This window comes from Varroa destructor, unplaced genomic scaffold (assembly GCF_002443255.2).
Source record: "Varroa destructor unplaced genomic scaffold, Vdes_3.0 BEIS01000007.1, whole genome shotgun sequence".
Classification (NCBI taxonomy): Eukaryota; Metazoa; Arthropoda; class Arachnida; order Mesostigmata; family Varroidae; genus Varroa; species Varroa destructor.
The window spans coordinates 36,106,596-36,124,957 of NW_019211460.1; positions in this window are offsets into that span (position 1 = coordinate 36,106,596).

Sequence of the window (18,362 nt, forward strand, 5' to 3'; positions counted from 1 at the left end):
AGCGTATCGGGCCCTGCTTTTGACCGTTATTAGTACGGTGCGATGACGATGATAACGTAGACAAAAATGCGTAAACGGTGTCGTAGCGTTTGATGTTACCTGTGCGCCGCCGCCGCCTGCTGTACGCGACAAAAAGGCCCAGCCAAAAACTTGAACTTCGAAAAATCTCGTTAGGAGACAACAATCACGGTCAACAGTAAAGGTAACTGAAACGGCACGAAGTTTCATTATAGGACAGAATATATTAGTAGATGAGAACTAAGAGTTTAATTCAATTATTTTACTAATAACAGCTGCTGAATTGATAACTCATTACCGTTACGCTATTGTTATAACCAATAGTGTCCTGTATCGTACGTACCGGATATCTGTTAAGTCTGTGTCCCTTAATCAAGGCTTACTTTCGCTTTCAGTTCGAAAATACGTTTTTAAACTTATCATAATAAAATGAAGCACGTTAAGGAACCGCATTTGCCTATCTATGTTAATCAGGCACTGCCATACTTAGAGAGTTACTTTTTTAATTCGCTACCTCGACGTTGATTCATAATCTGATGAAGACGGAATGATATCGCGGTCATATCATTTCGTTATCTACAAAGCGTTCCGTGGCTTAATTATGCCTACGCAGAGACAGCATTCGAACGTAGATTACGAATAAAAAGCTTCATCTGGGATAGGATTATTTATTAGGTCAAAATGGGCCTAATTGCCAGGAGTGTGCTTTCTTACATTGGTCTATAGTTCTGCTGAAACACAAACCGATTTATTTTTAAAGTTCAAATCTGAGCACAAACGCAGTTAATGATCGTGAGAATATTATTTCAGGTAAATACATACTGCGCTGTTCTATAGTGTCAAACTCGGTTGCAAACGTAACAGTAGCGAATGACAAAGGTCAAGCGCTCCTTCCGTGTGTACTCTGCCGCCCTTTGCAAGATATAGATAGAGCTTCTGCTGTGCCATTTCAACAATACAATTGCATCAGCTTTGCTTGGCCTGCCAGCTCGCCTTGCTATTGCTGCCGTGGCCCTCCCTTCTGTATTTGCTGATAAAGTTTTTAGGGTGAATGTTTACCGGGCATATCCACTGGCGGGGCAAGGAAGGCCTAGCGATTTGTCTGTCGTCGAATAGAAGCAGCAGTGACGTTGGGATGATGCAAGAAGATCGGTTGATACTCCTCGCGTTTTCGATGAAGACGGACATACTACAGCAGAAAATAAGAGATATAAATACAATGATATATCGATGATACAACGAGACATCCGTTGCCGCCGAGCACAAGTGTCTTTCGACGGGAGATCCGTGGTGCCGGTAGGCTTTGACTTGAAGTGCACCGACGAAACCTGTAAGGCTTACCTCACGATTGCCTGGTAACCTGACGAAGCACCACAGACTAGGTAACACAGATAGGTCAGACTAGATTTGTTGTTATTTGCTGCTCTGATTCGATTCTGTTCACCGGAAGAGCACTCAACCTAGAATCAAAATCAGGGCTGTGCATGAAAAAAATCCATGTAATCTTCTAGACTCCTAAGAATTACTTAGCCGCTTTGAGATCATCCACCCTTTCAACGTTCGTTCCCGTTCGCAACGCCCCGAAAGCACCTGCTATTACTTTGTTTTTAGCGCATATTTAATAGGTTCTTTCAGCATTATTTATTACTAAGACAAATAATGCAAATTTTGACTTAAAAAATAGCAGTGGTTACTATTATTATTATTTAAACGCTATTTCGTAAGAGGTTCTATTTACAGTTACTGTTTCGACGGGCTGCACTAGCAAAAGTGACTATTCATTTAGATACAATTGTTGGATTAACCAGCAGATGTTGACTTGTTATAGCGTACATATTGATACCATTAGATCCTACGCTCATCGACAATATCCATTGGAGAGGTCAAATCAGCACAATTTGCTTCATGACATGACCTTATTGTTTCGCCTGAACTCACTCAGCCTGATTCAGTGACGCAAAAATGAACCCTTTCCGCAAAGCAGCTGACCAGCCACCGTCTTCGAAGCGACCCCGCCAATGTCCAATTATATAATCATGTCATGACCAATCAACAAATTTATGTTATTAATCGACCATTTCTAGGTACCGCAATAACCATATTGGTATAACGTTTTTACTAAATTCAAATTTTCCCTAGCATTGTGCAGTGCGGCGAACAAGTTTTCACTCTCCAAATTTGATGAATAATAAATACATAACTAAATATAAATTGCGTGTCTAGTGCGAACGTATATTTTATATTTCCAATGAAATACCAACGCCAAGTAATATTTATGCATAGCTAAGTACGTAGGTTATCACAGCGTCGTAGTATTTGCCTTGACGCGCTCTCTAACCCAGTTTGTCTAGCTGGTGTCCAGCTACCTTCTTTTTGCCTAAGTTATATTGTTGGAACGTTATTTTCGCCAAAATGCTATAACGGTATCTCCCTTGAGAACCAATCCCTGACGATCTGCATTTGCTGCGGCGCTTGACGTTCATCGGGCAAACACGCCAAGCGCAAAGCCGATGTCGGCGAAGACGACGACAACGTAGTCAACTAGGAAGATGGCTGGGATTACGAGGGGACTGCCGTCATTGCCACTTTGGCCTGCCAACGCCCGCACCGTGGTTGAACTACGAAAGGTCAGCGAAGCGGAAAAGTGAAAGCGTTTCTGCCCCGACTTCTACTTCTTGTGTTAGTGCCACTGCGGCGACGAATGGTGTTGAATACACCACCAACGCCACGTCAGCGGCAGCAGTAACAGCCATAGTCGCCATCGCGACCGCCGGAGAGACAGTGGCCAAACGTCGTGGGGTATAGAAGCAGCCGTGCGGCGGCTGAGCGACGTGTGGCAATTGAGAGATTTCCCTCGAGGAATAACGGGCAGGGGCATGGGGACAGGCGACTACCGATCGCCTACCTCTTTTCTCCTTATTCCAACATAGATACCAGCCAGCGTTGCTATAGCCGCCCCTCCCCATTCCCCTATCATAGCCGTGGCATGCCCCTGGCTGCCCATACGTGCAGCCCACTTATAGCCTCCCTCCCGCCCACCCGCCTCCTTTCCATTATCTAAACGGCCAAATGGGAATGCAATCCGACGGAAATGGGAAAAGCAACTGAAGGGAAGCGCGATAGCAAACGCAAAATATAAATACCTTTGCTTGGTAGACGTATTTGCAACGTTATATATTGATGACGTAAATGAAAAGTAAGAAGAAAATGAAACATGTACAAAGGCAAACTGAATAAGGTATAAGTTGTATGGTTTGTAGAACATTAATAGGGCAATTAGTAAGCCACACGAAAAGGTAGATCGACGAACGCAATCTGTTATGCTCTTTTACAATACGTATCTGTTTACTGTGGCATCGTTCAAGGCTCGCGTAAATTCCTGTGATTCTACTTATCTACTTTTATTAGAAATAACAATAAATAAATGACGAGTAGTCGAAAGCAAACTAACAACCATCAAAATTTTTTTGGACATTGAATTTATTTCAAAGCCGTTGATCAACACAGAATTCACTGAATACGAACACCAGAGCCCGAACGTCTTGCATGCACAAAAATCTATACGATAATTTAGTTGAATCGGGCGACCATTTAAAGGGCAGACCAGATACCACTTATCATCTCTTTGTCGTGTAAGTGCTTTTTGTAAGCCTCTAGCGTGGACTGTTTTGCCGCTCTTAACCACGAACTGGTGCTATATATAACATTTGCGAGCCTATAGGAAACTATACAGACGACGGCTTTCGCCAATTATGTTTATGAGCTCTTTTTGTGTCCTTCTATAGCCACATATGCTAGAATATGTATACACACAAAATAAACCCCTACACACTGGGGAGACTGGAACCACAGAACGTTTCTTATTTTCCGATGGCGTTTTCTCTGTTTGAATCTGGTCACTATTAGGCGAGAATAGCCAGACATGAGGGCAACTAGCAGTACTGCCAGTGGATTCCGGAAAGGAAAGGCGTCGAAGGGAACTTATCGCTTTGCCTTTTGGTTCTCGTGATTTCTTAACATCGCTGGAATGGTCAATGAGGAAATGGAACTTTTACTGCAACGTCCTTGGCTTGCTTCGTCCTCTTTTCTTTTTTTTTCTATTTCCTGGTTGTTTTTAATTAAATATGTTCCCTACGTTAGAAGCTAGGTAACTGAGATTATTTTTAAAGAATGTTTATTTCCATCAGAAGTTTATCTTGAATTTGTGTGCCGCACACAAACCTAGCCCATTTATGGTCTGCTTGCTGGAACTAGTTGGGCTTCAAGAGGTATTCGTAGATGTTGTTAAAAAGAAAAATCTGTCCTTCACAGCTCATCTGCCTCTATATAACAATTAATGTGCTTCTTGCCCCTGTTAATATTAGGCTGAATAATAAGTTGCTTTTTAATCATCCTAATTTATTGTAACTTTCAGGGAAATTAGCACAATTAGTCAAAATCGTGCCCTCCGCTTCTTACGGTTTTCGCCATCTTTCTGGAATGTGATGCGTCCGGCAAATCCTCGGAAACGGTCCATTCATTTGCGGACTTCGATCTCCGTTCTGAAATTCTTGTCTTTCTGGCTATGCGGCATTAGCCGAAGCAAATGATAATTAGACGAAGCGATATCCGAGCTGCATGCCAAGTCAGACAGGGTTGCCCTTTGGAGGCCTGCTGGCGCGCTGGCTCATTAAAGTTGTATGCGGTGTAACATTGTCATGCTGTAAAATATCATTTTGCGTCGCCCCTTGCTGAACTAGGGCATTTTTCATAGCTTAAAAGGATGAGTTGATTTCCGCAACGGTCTCCTGTAGCTATTTTTTGGTATTTAAGTAGATCGTAATGTAACACATTTTTCTCTGTTGCCTACATGCAAGGGAGCAACCTTCTCTGAGGCCTAATCATTCTGGTTTGCGTTTAAAAGTTACATAAAGGATAACCTTATTACCAGATCTCAAACAGAAATGAGCTTTTCTCGTTCAAGCAACGAATGCCATATTGTCCGACAGTTTTTTTCTTTTTCCCGCTCTATTCACTAAGTTTATAGGGGTCCGCTTTTTGTTTTCGATTCCTCCTAGTAGCTATCGAAAGCGTGGCATCTCGTTCAAGCTATAGTCTTCGGCCCTAAAACGATTAAAACAAAATTAGCGAGAGTGGTAACATTTACTGCACGTTTATTTTGATTTCGAAGTAATTCTTCCTATCTCGATAGAGCTTTTTCTAGCACGAAAATAGTGAAACAAATAGCCTGTTATTATACAAACACAAAATTATCTTTTTCTATATCTAAGTGAAGTCGAACTTAAACTTAAATTCGTAACACCATTGTATCCTGTAGATAATTTCGTTTTTCGACCCTTTTTAAAGGACTGAAAAAATCGTTTTGACTAAATATTCGTTTGACGCCCTACGTGAGAGAAGGTTTATCTATCAAATCTGATTATATGTTTTTAGTTATCTTAAATGCAATATTTATAAATATGTGACTATGGCTCAACTCCACTCGAGTCTTATTGCTGTTCGACATTCATACTGAAACTCCATACATTCTCACCGAAAATAGATGCCACTCAATTTTTTCGAAAATACCCCCAGTTCTCGAGTCCTACTTTTGCGTGACCTCGTTTGGCTGCCTGCCATCCTGAGACGGAAGATTCGTCTATCTCACTCTTGATTTCCAAGATCAGTTGTACTATATCTTCACGCGTTATCGCCTGGCAGTGATTAGATGCCGCCGCCGCCGCCGCCACCGCCACCACCACCAGTAATCGCTTCCGCTAAAAGCAACATAATACATTTGGTCTTCTTCAGACCAAACTTCAACAACTTCTTATGTAAATCAAACGAGGCAAAAAACAGTACGGCCACATCGCAATATCGACTAAGTACAATTACTACAGCCAGTTGATTCAAAAAGCTGCTGTTCCTGATCAATTCTTTCAAGACGCTGATCCTTACCTGAACCTATTTTCGATAATTTGTTCACGTCGGTACAATAGCTGCACGAAGCGATTACTATTTGTGGGTTTTTATGAAAGATGCTGATGATCTTTCATTGCTTGATGGCCACGTATTCAATGTCTGTCGTTTGTGCTCCAAATCTGTTGGCACTGTTTTTTCCGAGCTACAAAATATTGTCCCTGTCTGGAGTTTTAGACTAACGCATGTTTTTCTGGTTCCAAGGCGAAGCAAAAGATAAAAACTCGAGGCGATTCAAAAGATAAAAAAAAAAAACAGAAAAACTTAATTTTTAAAATTATCATAATCGTTTGAAAATAGAGAAAAATTATGTATGAAAGCATATATCTTTGTCTCTCTCTCTTTCCCTATATATGTATATATATATATATATATATATATGTATATATATATATTTGGTGCTGTTTGAAATTACAATATAAATTTATTAACGTAGGTAAAAGATCGTCGGACTCTATTAAAACGATGTCTATATAGGCCACTATGTTCTTTTTCCGACGAAGAAGACTAATAGATTTGCGCATTCTTAGCGCGTACGGTCAAAGATCGTGTTCGGGTCACATGACGTTTTCTTTAATTAAATTTCAAAGTGCCATGCCGTTATGTCGGTTAAATATTTTCCTTTGTTTCGTCTAGTTGACCTTTACGTTGCCACAGTTTCACCTGGCCGAAAATTATAAACCGGACGCAAATTGCGTTTATAAAACTCATTCACTGAGCCTCATTAAATGTCAACTCTCAAGGCTATATGGACCAACGTGAGAAAAGGTAAAATAGAATTCTGCATTCAAAACACATAGGACACCGAATGCCGTTAATTGCTAATTTTTACAAAAAAATTTGTCTGTTTCAAGGTACAAATTAACCTGATGGACAAGTATGGTTGCTCTTAAAAAGACTTTGATGACCGTATTGGTTATCGTCAAATCATGCATCAGATAATATGAAAATCATCAATACAATGAAACTTGAGTAACTATGTAAGTTAGTAACTTGAGTAATAGCCAAAAGAGTCACATGTGACGTGTCTAAGTACGATGTGGTTCTTGTTACAATTCTTTTTCCATTTTCAAGTAAAATGCAACCTGTCGATGTGCCAGTACTTCGGTCACTTCAAACCCGGCTTCATACTGCGCGCTAAAGCCTTAGGTGAGCCTATTGCAGACGAATCATGACCTAGGTAGTAAATAATTATGAGACACAGTCTCACCTAACTATAATCAGAGCTTTATCTTGAAAAACCAGCATGGCCTATCTAGTTCTGTATTAAAAATATATATTATTATTATTATTATTAGACATACTAAAAATGCAAAGCAATATGGGCCGACGGCAATTATTATTTTCTGGAAAATGAAAAGACTATTCTGGGGCTCTCTTAAGGTTTGGAATGGAGATGTTTTTGGTCGAACGTGCTGGTATATACGTGTCATTCCAGTCACAATGGTTGTCCTTAATGGATATGTTAAATACACTTTGGCCTATATGACGCGATCGTCCTTTATTCCTGCGTGCCGTTTGCCCTATGTTTGCAGTGACATATCTTTGTAAGGCTCTGGGTAACACACGAGACACAGGCTCCCCCATAGTTACTAACGAAAATGCTGTGAACGCACTCGAAAGATAAATAGCTCTAAGTTGTAGCGTCAACAAAGAAGCGAACGACTTCTTTGTTTGGCGCAGATAGTATTTTAAAAGTTATAGTAAGCAGAACTATAGAAGTGTAAAACATTGGAATATTTATGCTAACATCATTAATAAAAAGGCGGTCGGTACATAGAACTGTAAGTGCGCCATTTTGCGGTAGCTCTGTTATGGTAGCTTTTAAAGGTCGTGATATTCGTAAAAGAGCTAACACACTCCGAAATATAGCTGCCGAAACCATTACTTCGGTCTGGCGTTTGGGATCCGTTCGATGACCCTGTTGCTTTAGGTCGTGCAGACCTTTTAGGAACTAATGAAAGCTATACAAAAGCAATTTAAAAAGCAAAATACAAGCACAAAAAACTACCATTATGAAATATGCATAGTAAAGTCCAGCAGGAATACACTAGTTGCAGTATTGTCAGAAACTGGGCTCCTTGTATGCATAATTCGAAAGATGCTTCGTGTTTCGCTAATGTTAGCTCAGCCCCAATGGATCTGGGGTCATAACTCAAAGCAAATCGAAACTTTTTAAAAAAACCATTTTAATCACAATAGAGCGATAGAAAATAATTACTCATAATAAGAATGGCCAGAGGCAAAAACCTCGTGTACTTCATTGCAATGTTCACTAGAAAAATTTTGCTTTATGACTAAGTCAGCGAGTTGCCAGATCCAAACCCCATCTATATATCTATCTAAATTAGAGAGGCCAAATTAGAGCACATCGAAATGAAGATAACCACAAAGAACAAAGCTGTCTCTACTTGATTGTCTGATGAAGGTATCATCTAAGGCCATCATCGGAATAATAAAAAAAGATGCCATGTGGTCTCAAGTGTGGTGGTTTATCTTGCCGTAGTCATCGTACGATTAAGCTTACTATTCAAATGACAAGGCTTATGGTAATGACTAGCGCGTAAAGACCTCTCATTAAAATAATTGAGCCATTATTTGTATTGGATGGTTTCCTAAAAGAGATTTACTGTTCTCGTTGAACAATGCACTATTTAAATCCGCTACATAACGACTGGGTAACGATTGTAAAGTAGATACCTGGCTATTGATATAATAAAGACTAAAATATTAGTGAACGATGGGAAAAGCGTATGCTGTAGCGTATTATGAATTATATGCAGATTATGAAAATTTACGTTACAATTACATCTGTACCTTAACATAACTATAAAGTACCACCCTGAATAAAAGCCCATGAGAAACCGCAATTTTAAATGAACAGTGACTGATAGCGTACAGGCAATGATAAAAAGAAAATTGAACCTTTGTACGAAGGCAAAAACGAAAAAATCGCGATTCAAACGGCCCTTACTGATTTCTAATTGCTCGTCAGCTAACAAGTCCATAGCCGATACTGTTTAGAGTCGATAAATCCGTGTTTTTGCTTCAGGGAATATGTTAGACCTTTTCCGGTTACTTCGTACCCAGTAGAGCTGAAGGGTTTGAACTCTATAGACCCCGAATTCGGATCCCGTAACAGGTAAATGAATGCAGATGTTTTACACTAAAACTGTTCTCAATCGGCATTGGTAAAGTTGATTTTGTACGCCAATACTTTCAGTTAGTAGTATATAGTTAGACGTTAGTCAGTCAGTAATAGTACAGAGAGGCAATTCGATAATACGCCAGACCGTATACCTGTTCCTCAGCCGATAAACACGGTAGATGCTCGTCTACGGCCTGTGAGAGTTTGCGTCGCTTGTCTAGAGCTTAGTTACGTGTTTGCTCAGAGAGCTCTAGATCCTATATTTAACCCTATTTGGTGAATGAAAATGGCAAAGTCTTTAACTAGTTATTAGTTGCCTGCCGCAAGCCAAATCCGGATGTCGATTTTCACTTTATGCATTGATGCATGTTATGGCCACAGCTGATTAGGTCCTATACGTTTATGTGCTATCCAACCATCAACTCGATGGCGCCATCAAAAATAAGATGAATACGCTACATTTGCGCCTGAAAAATTTCTAGTTGACAATGAGGAACGACTGTGTTGCAGCATTACGCCACAGAAAATTGCGGTAGGCGTATTCGATTCGACATATTGAATCGGCTCCTTTTCATTACAGTAACCGTATAGTAACACGTTGGAACGGCCTCATATCAAAGCATCTTTTAAGCCGAACCAAAGAAACGTAGAAACGCTTATAAAGATGGCTGCCGAAAACTTTCAAAAGTTCTAAATATACACTGGGACGTTAGTTTCACGCATTGTCGTACAATAAGACAAATGACTCTTTTCTTGTTCGTGAGAGCAACATGCAGGAAGGGATTAGTGCCTGTATCTTAATGAAACTCCGTCTGCAACGATGCTGCCAAGGGGCAACCCATCTAACCTGCAAAACAGACCTATTCTAGATTGTCTAATTGCATCAGAGTTGACCTTCTTTTAGTGAACTCTCATTTTCTGCCGATTATTTCTTTCTACACGTTGCTTTATAATGGTAGGCACTATACATTCAAACATGACTCACAACCAACGGTTAAAAAAAGATCTAAACACATAGGTGCAAGGAAGAAGTTCCAACAGATGAAAACCTCTCAATGACGAAGAGCGAGTTCGCATGATGAAACGGTAGGCGATACAGACGCTTTCCCGGAGCCGCAGGTACTTCGCTATAGGTACAGTGTCTAGGCTAATAGGGACGAATTACACCGGTATGATTTCTAAAACCTGCTACGATACCCATCAGATTAGTAGTGTAGTACTATATAATAACTTGTTTTCAAACGCTGCAGTGGCCTCTTTTATGTGTAGCACGCCGCGGCGGGTAACGCCGAATAGGGATTTACACACAGAAATCTATGAGCGTATTAAAAAGCTTTTGACGCTCAGTGCTCCGGAGAGTTGAAACCGTTGCATCTGGGCTATGCTGCCATTAGCCACATTAGGTGGTGCTACCCACAGGGATCTTGGGTAGTGTTTCGACTTACAAGTGCTACTACCCCTAAACGTTGCCCCCTAACGTATTTCTACCTGTAAAATTAGGCATATGTTCGAAGGGCAGATTCTATTTAACGTTATATGTATATACGTAAGTGAGGAGTAACAAGCGACTCGTCAACACAATTTCCTGTGAGTATGCTACTGTAATCGTTTCGTTTCTTACGACGTTTCTATAGGCCGTGCATTAAACGGTTGACGATTTAGATAATTTGAAATGAAGTTCAACAAGAATGAAAAAGTTGATCCGATATTTTCAGAGATGCCTCAACGCATTCGAAACACACGGCGGGGGGCTTACGAACACACCATGCTAAATAAAATAATTTTTTAGGTTAGGAATAATCAGGATGGCTGCTGGAAGGTTAATTGTCAGTAGTTAAATAAAAAATAGGCACACTTTAGTTCGACAATGTTTAGAAATCGTAGTGGACGTCTCAAAAAAAGACTAAAAAAGATGGAGACTAACCATCAACATTTACCTTCTATGAAGTTCTTCTACGGAATTTAGATAATCGTTTGCATATATGAAATCAATTCGCTGTAGAGCATACATAAAGTATTGTTAGGTTCGCTTGAAGCCATGCGCTTTAATACACTTTTTCACAGGCATAGGCTTATTTGAAAATTTCGCGGGCAGATATTCTACCGGTGAACGTTCTGCATAGGTACTCTGAACCGCGTTATGTCCCTATGCAGGGTAAGAGGACAGAGAGTATGATGAGTTCCATAGCTACTGCGCTGCAATTACGATACACTGGCTAAAGCCCTACAACAGAACCGTGGCAAATACCTAGAAACGAAGACAACGGCCCATGAACGGGACTTATATACTTGAACTTTCGAAAAATATAAACCGCTTATTTAATGTTTGCTACATAGAAAATTCAAGCCAATGGACACGAAACGGAGGAACTCTATAGCATTATATTAAACACTCAGTCTTTAATAGTTCCACAATGGATAGTGCGTTTAGTCATTTCAGTAAACATATTCTTCAGAACGGTTCAATAGTACCAAGATATTAAAGGCGGTGAAACCCTAACTTCCAGTGTTCGTAACTAGCTTTTCCGTGCAACGAGACAGGGTCTGTAATGTAATGTGTAACGCAGGCGTAATTAACACAGGGAGAATACCGGATCATTATGATGTTCGCATATCCTTTGCTATATCAAGAAACATCGAGTACACAGTAATTCTGTTCTAAGGGCGTGTCAGGACAAATACACTGCAGGCCTACGGACATTTTACTTGCCTTTTACACCTTTCTCTTTTTATCTATAGCACTTTTACGATAAGACATCTAAAATATAACCTCAGTTATATTCATAATGTTGAATAATAAGCGATCTTATCAGTTAAGATGAATCTCCGCAAGAGGACATCGCAAGTTTTCGAATCTGAAAAACTTTTCGAAGAAAAACATTAGGTTTACTTTTGTTACACATTTTCTAACATAAACAAACGTCTCATGGCGAATAGTTAATTTGTGTCGCAATGTTAAATATGAGAGGATTCTACTCTACTGAGGTATTTAACGTTATATGTATATACGTAAGTGAGGAATCAAAAGAAGGTCACACTGATATGATGGCGAGATCTGTCCGATGCTTCTGCGGCAATTTCGATTTGACGGTATTAGACGCTCTGTATGACTCTATCCAGCCACTAGATAGGAATAATTTGCCTTTTTGCCCCATAATACAAATTCACTGATGCAAGTATAGTCTAAATGGAGCAAGTACATACAGGGAAAATAGTCGTTTCTCGAAAGAAAAATATTTAGCTACATAAGCGGTGATTTCAGGAGAGCGAAGGACACAACTCCGTTGAGATTAGCAAGTACTGCCTTCTTCAAAACGAGCTCCTTCCACTGGGGTTTCGTAAGTCTGATGTGGATTTAGCTACGGATAAACTGCATTGAGCTACAGAGCCTCTTCCACCAGCCACATCGCACGAGTCAGTGCGGGACAGTTTACTCTCGATGCCTAGAGACGTAAAATTAAATCGAGAGACATCCCCTTTGACCCTAGTTTCTTAAGAATGAATTTTTCGACATCTTTGGCCACGCACAGGTCAGTGTTAGTAATAGTTTCCTGTGACTGTAAGACTCATTGGCAAAATTATTGGTAAAATAATTGGACAATATGTCAATAGGATTTCCGAACGTAAAACTTGTGACACGGAAAAGAAAATATCTAACGCAGCTATTGTCGCTACGAGTCTCTAAAAGGAATACTACATCTATTTCGAGTATAATTAAGTAAAACACTTAATACTAATCCGGTTATCTGCTTGGAAATCACGTGTCAAGACACAAAAATACCAAGTATACTGATTATGTATAATGAGAAAGAGGGGCAACTTCCTTTACTCATCAATATAATAAACGCTATAAGTATAACAGGCTGTTAGCAAGCAACAGCAACGTTGATCTCGATGCCATCATTGTAGACAGTGTGTTAACAGCTCGTGTCCAGGAGTTTCTTTATGAATGACGACCTTAATTTAGTTGGGCAGGCCAATACATCGTCATATAATAATTGTCGCAAGCGGTACATATGCAGTGTTCTGTCTCTCTCCACAAATCGTATCGCCCTATCATATTTAAGGAAAAAATATTTTTTCCCAAAATTCAATGCCCGCTTATAAAATACTAGGTATGAAGCCACCGTAACGTCAATGGTATCGTGGAGTACGAGCTGAATACTTCCAGGAGCAATATGTGTAAACCGTTTGGCCTGGCTCTGATGCTGAATAGCGTGGAATGCTTAGAATGCACCGACACGTACCAAAATTTGTTACTCCGCGAAGACGTTCCGTATGGTTTCGCTCCTGAAAGGCGTCGACCGGTTTTGTCGGCTGGAAAACCTCTGGTATGCTGTTCACGCGTATCTAGATCAGGAAAGCATATAATTGGAGAAAGCGATTTTTGCCTTTGAAGAGTCTGTTTTACATTATGTGGCGGGACGTTTCGCATGCTTTTATAGCACGCGAAACTTCATTAGAACTTTATGGCAAACATATCTTGAAACGAGATATATTCTATTAGGTTTTCATTTCATTTGTCTTTAGAAATCATCTAAGGCGAGGGTTGAAAACATTCAAATTCTGCCATGGTTTTATTGATCACTAACCGCGTAGACTGAGTAAAAGTTAACAACAGGGAAAAAAAACAGTTAAAACTTCAGACGGCTCCAACATCTAAAACCCAACATCATCTTAATAGAAATATAGAATAAGCGCAAATTTTTGCCACCCGGATTTGACTAAATCACATGTTGGAATAAGCTCAATTCAGACCAATTTTATACACTCCGAGATTAAGTCGTTCGAGAATCACCAACGCTGGAAGATATTCTCCGTGAACATTAAGCCCATGCGCTGATGCGCTGCTGCGATATATCGAATACATTTATCTAAATATCTTTCTAAATATATTAGTATATTTTAGTTTGTAAGGATTATCTTTAACCCTATATGGCCTAATTTGCTCTCAATCAAAGGATTCACTCACAGATATAGAATAATGGTATTATTCTTATAAGTACATGCTGCATCAAGTTCTCATTACACATGAAACTTAAAATTCATATTATCACGGAAAACCATAGGCAATGTTCGGAAAATTGGAAAATATATTGAAAAGTATATGTACGTGCAAGAGTATCTTTAGTTTGCTAAAGGGGCGTATTCAGTCCTATGTTGTATCAACTCACAATAAATTCGGCTTTTTCGTTTTCAATTTTTCATTTCTACTTAGTGGAACTGATCGAAATGTGTACATTAGTTAGTGCACTCCAAGTTACTCCAAGTTAGTGCACTCGTTGATTCATAGAGACGCCATGAGCATCGCGTTTAGCCGTAGCATAATGCTTCTTTCCATTAATGCGACCCACTTCTGTTGGACGAACCAGACAATTGAACAGTGTTCCCCCATTAAGGAGTGCACCTTCTCGAGATTAAATGAGACATGTACATGCTCCAGTTCCCCTCAAAGACCGCCCTGTTCTCCCGCTCCTACGTGTGATTCCTTGGCTGTACCAATGGTTCTTGGGGTCGTTCTTAGATGAACGCTTACACTTAGATGCCAATCGTGCGACACCTCCGACGTACGCTCAGCGGTCATCAGCTGACGACTAACATCATTTAGAACTCATTAACGTTTTATTACAACCCAGTTATGCATGTACACTTGTCCACAGTTTATCTATTATACTAAGCTATGTTTGTTATATGTAGTATATAATTATTCTGTGAAGTAGAGCCTACCCAAAAAAGCAGGAGCTTTTTTTCAACAATGCGGCTGTTGTTTTAGTTGCACTCGTAAGAACCATTGTTAAAATTCGCTTAAGATGTCGGGCTATTGAATTATAGACTTTGCAGTTTTTTCATTGCACCGAGCGATAAAAATATAAAGCACACTTTTATAACGGATCGCAAAATCTACCCTCTCCGCCTATATTTTGAAAGTGAAGAAAATCAGTTGATGCAGAGCTGATACAGGCGTAGACATTTGAAACAGCTCACAAATGTGTTTGTTGCCCAGTAATATTTCTCAAAGACAAAATAACAATTTCAGAAAATCAAACTATTTTGAATAGGAGCGATGACCGCAATACCATGCATAGTCCGCTACAGAATGGCAAACAATAGTCGGCACTTCGTAGAAAAAGGATTATAAACGACCGATTACCTTATCGATAGTTTTGTCCTTTTAAATTTTTAGGCTGTGATATATGAAAATCTGATCGTTTTTATTTACAGATCACACGGCTTTTGACGAGAGCATTATTCCGGATGTCCAGAACACCTGACAGCGGCTGTAGGAGTGATTTTGCGGGCCTGCGTTCCTGAGATGTGATCAGTGGTACGTATGGCTAGGTAAGGTACCAGTGAAGAAATACATTGACCGTAGCTCAGTTCTCCAAGTTGAGTGAATGCTACTTTCATATAGCTTCTGATTTCGTAACATCGACAATATCTTTATGGAAGCAGACGCAGCATAGTCTATTCTTTCCCGGAGCTTACAAGGTTTGGTTGGACATTAAGCACTCAAGGCCTGCTATTGAGACTCATTTCGCAACAACGTATTTACATAATAATACTTAGTTACAATATTATTAAATAACCAATTACAGTTCTACGGTTCAGGAGCCTACTGCGTGTATTATTTTTGCGAGGACCCTGGTCTATCGCATCTTCTATTACTTTCCTCAGAGAAGGCTATTAGGTCATGTCTAGTACGGCTTCGCCCAGGACAGGTCTGGGCCTATGTTAGTGGTCCACATAACGCCAGTAGCTATTGTATCCTCTTCGGGGGTGTCGCAAGGATAACGTGTGAGCCTACTCATGTTTGGCAGATTTACTATTGAAAAAGTTATTATTAACGGCCTCGTTCATAAACTGTGTGCGTGCGGATCATCAGAGAACTGAATAGTTCTAGCCGATGGGAAAAAATGACTGTGGACTACTGAATATCTACAGTTTTACCATCCTGTCGGCAGTGTGTTTATATGTCTTGGACACATCCAAAGTGTATGTAATGCTTAATATGGACGTTATTATAAGTCCTCTTTTAAATTTTGACAAATACGCGACTAAGATTGTTTAGAGGTCAGTATAGTTTCCTCTACCGCTGAACCCAACTTCTAGCTTACCTGATGATTAAGACAATTGATTTTTATGTCATGCCGTACAATATTTTTATTGTACTCACCTTCTTATAGATTTTGACGATATAACGTTTATAGCTTAAAATCACATTGATTTACTGAACAGAATGCGGAAAAATGTGCAAAAAAATGCAGTCCGACTGCAAAACCCAGTGTTTTCGAGGAGCCCACACTCCTGTTGCCGATAAGTGATCTACAGCGGGTAAGATACTTAGAACAGCTAAATATGGCGAACGAGTTGTTAGTAAACTCTTGTGCATGGGCGAAACTCCAGAGTTTAGGTTTCAGACTGGTAGACTTCTAATCGGCTACTGCTAGGCAGTCAAAGAAAAACACGCCAGGCACTTGATGTTATGGCTTTACTTGTGTTTACCGTTAAATAAATAATAGCGCCTTCGTATTCAGTAGAGGGTAAAAGCAACCTCTAGAAAACGTCCAGGCTGCAATCATGGCGGACCTTCTATGTATTGAATGAGGGCTCATTTTTTCTTCACGTATTTTGTTGTACGACCTGTCATGTTCTATTCGTGTTCTACGTATGTAATGCGTTACGGCGTACATGCTATGATTGTAATGTTTTAAAGCAACTTATTTGCTGTTATTATCACCCCTTCTCGCCTGCAAAATAGCGATATAGCGACTCGAACAATTCTCTAAAGGAAGCGTCCTGTTTTTATTATTAAAGATGTCCTATTCTCCAAGGACATTTGAAAAAAAATAAGCTCTTCTAATAATAATGTTTATGTGGTATTTATGTTTGCATCCGATCTGAAGTTTTTTCAATATGCTTCTGTGGTGGACGTTTCGTCCTGGTCTTCAGGTCTTTGATCAGTTCTGCATTCGTACAACGATCGTTTACGTCAATACGCTCCTCACCACAATCCGGTTTATACTAAAAGTGTTTCTGGCTTAGAAAGTTAGTTGATAGACAACATTTCCCGGATTTCTAACTGGTACGTTAGTCGAATAAATCTAGCTTCTAGAGTTGATGTTTAATTGCTATGTAGTACAAAGTTCTATTCACTCAATTCGGACAAACTTTTGTTTGACAAAGAAGCATCAAGGTTTAACGTGTTTGCTTTTATTCTAATAAACGGAAAAAAATATAACAACGCTTTAACTGTTGATCTTCATAGTTGTAATGGTATTATTTTGTAACCCAATGAACATATCTTGAATGAGACCTCACTGAGCACCGAAGGAGGTTGAAACAATCTATTGGAGCCTATGTTGGTTGTTGATGGGAGCCTAAAATAGTGAACCCTTTAATCAAGAGAAAGATATTAATTCACGAATTTTCTCTAATTTTAGACAGTTTGCAAATTCAGCATCTGCAAAAGCACTTTGTAACTTCTCTCTCTCTTTTTCAGCTGTGCCTGGTTCCTAGACCTTAAACGCCTTCTAAATACAGCACTTTAGGCTTCGTTTTTTATACGGCAATTGAAGAATCTGCTTGGGAAACCTATAGCAGAACCGGTATAATAATGATTATTATCTTAATTAATGTACATCTTTCTAAGAATCATAAACAAACAATATATATATATATATATATATATATGTGTGTGCGTATGGTTCTTTGACATACTTAATTTGGTCCGTCGAAACCGCGTTGACATTACCAATTCTAATATTGATTTCAAGACACATTCTCATTACCTCAAAATAGTTTTCCGTTTCTTTCTATAACGCATTACTATATATGGTTTTGAGAATCCGCTAGTATCATTTTATCGGCATGGGTGTGCGCCAAACCTCAGTTATCTCCTTCTTAATATAATAAATAAGAATAAACAGTTGATCACTTCATCATATAGGTTTAGAACTTAGACTAAGAACCATCATCGTCCAACTTGTTTTTTCGCCGTAACGAGCAACTGATTGATGGATATAGAAATCCTTGTTTAGTAAAACTGCAAAAAATGCTAATTTTGCATTTGCTTGTTTCTAACTAAAGCGCCATAAAGCAGCTACTGCTGGCAAAATTTATACTTCAACTCGAGTAATTTATACTCAAATGCTGGAACGAGCGTTTCCAAAGAGTCTTCATCTCCCCGTTGAGCAAACCTAATTGTTATTAGAATTGCTTTGTAGTTTCCGCTCATACC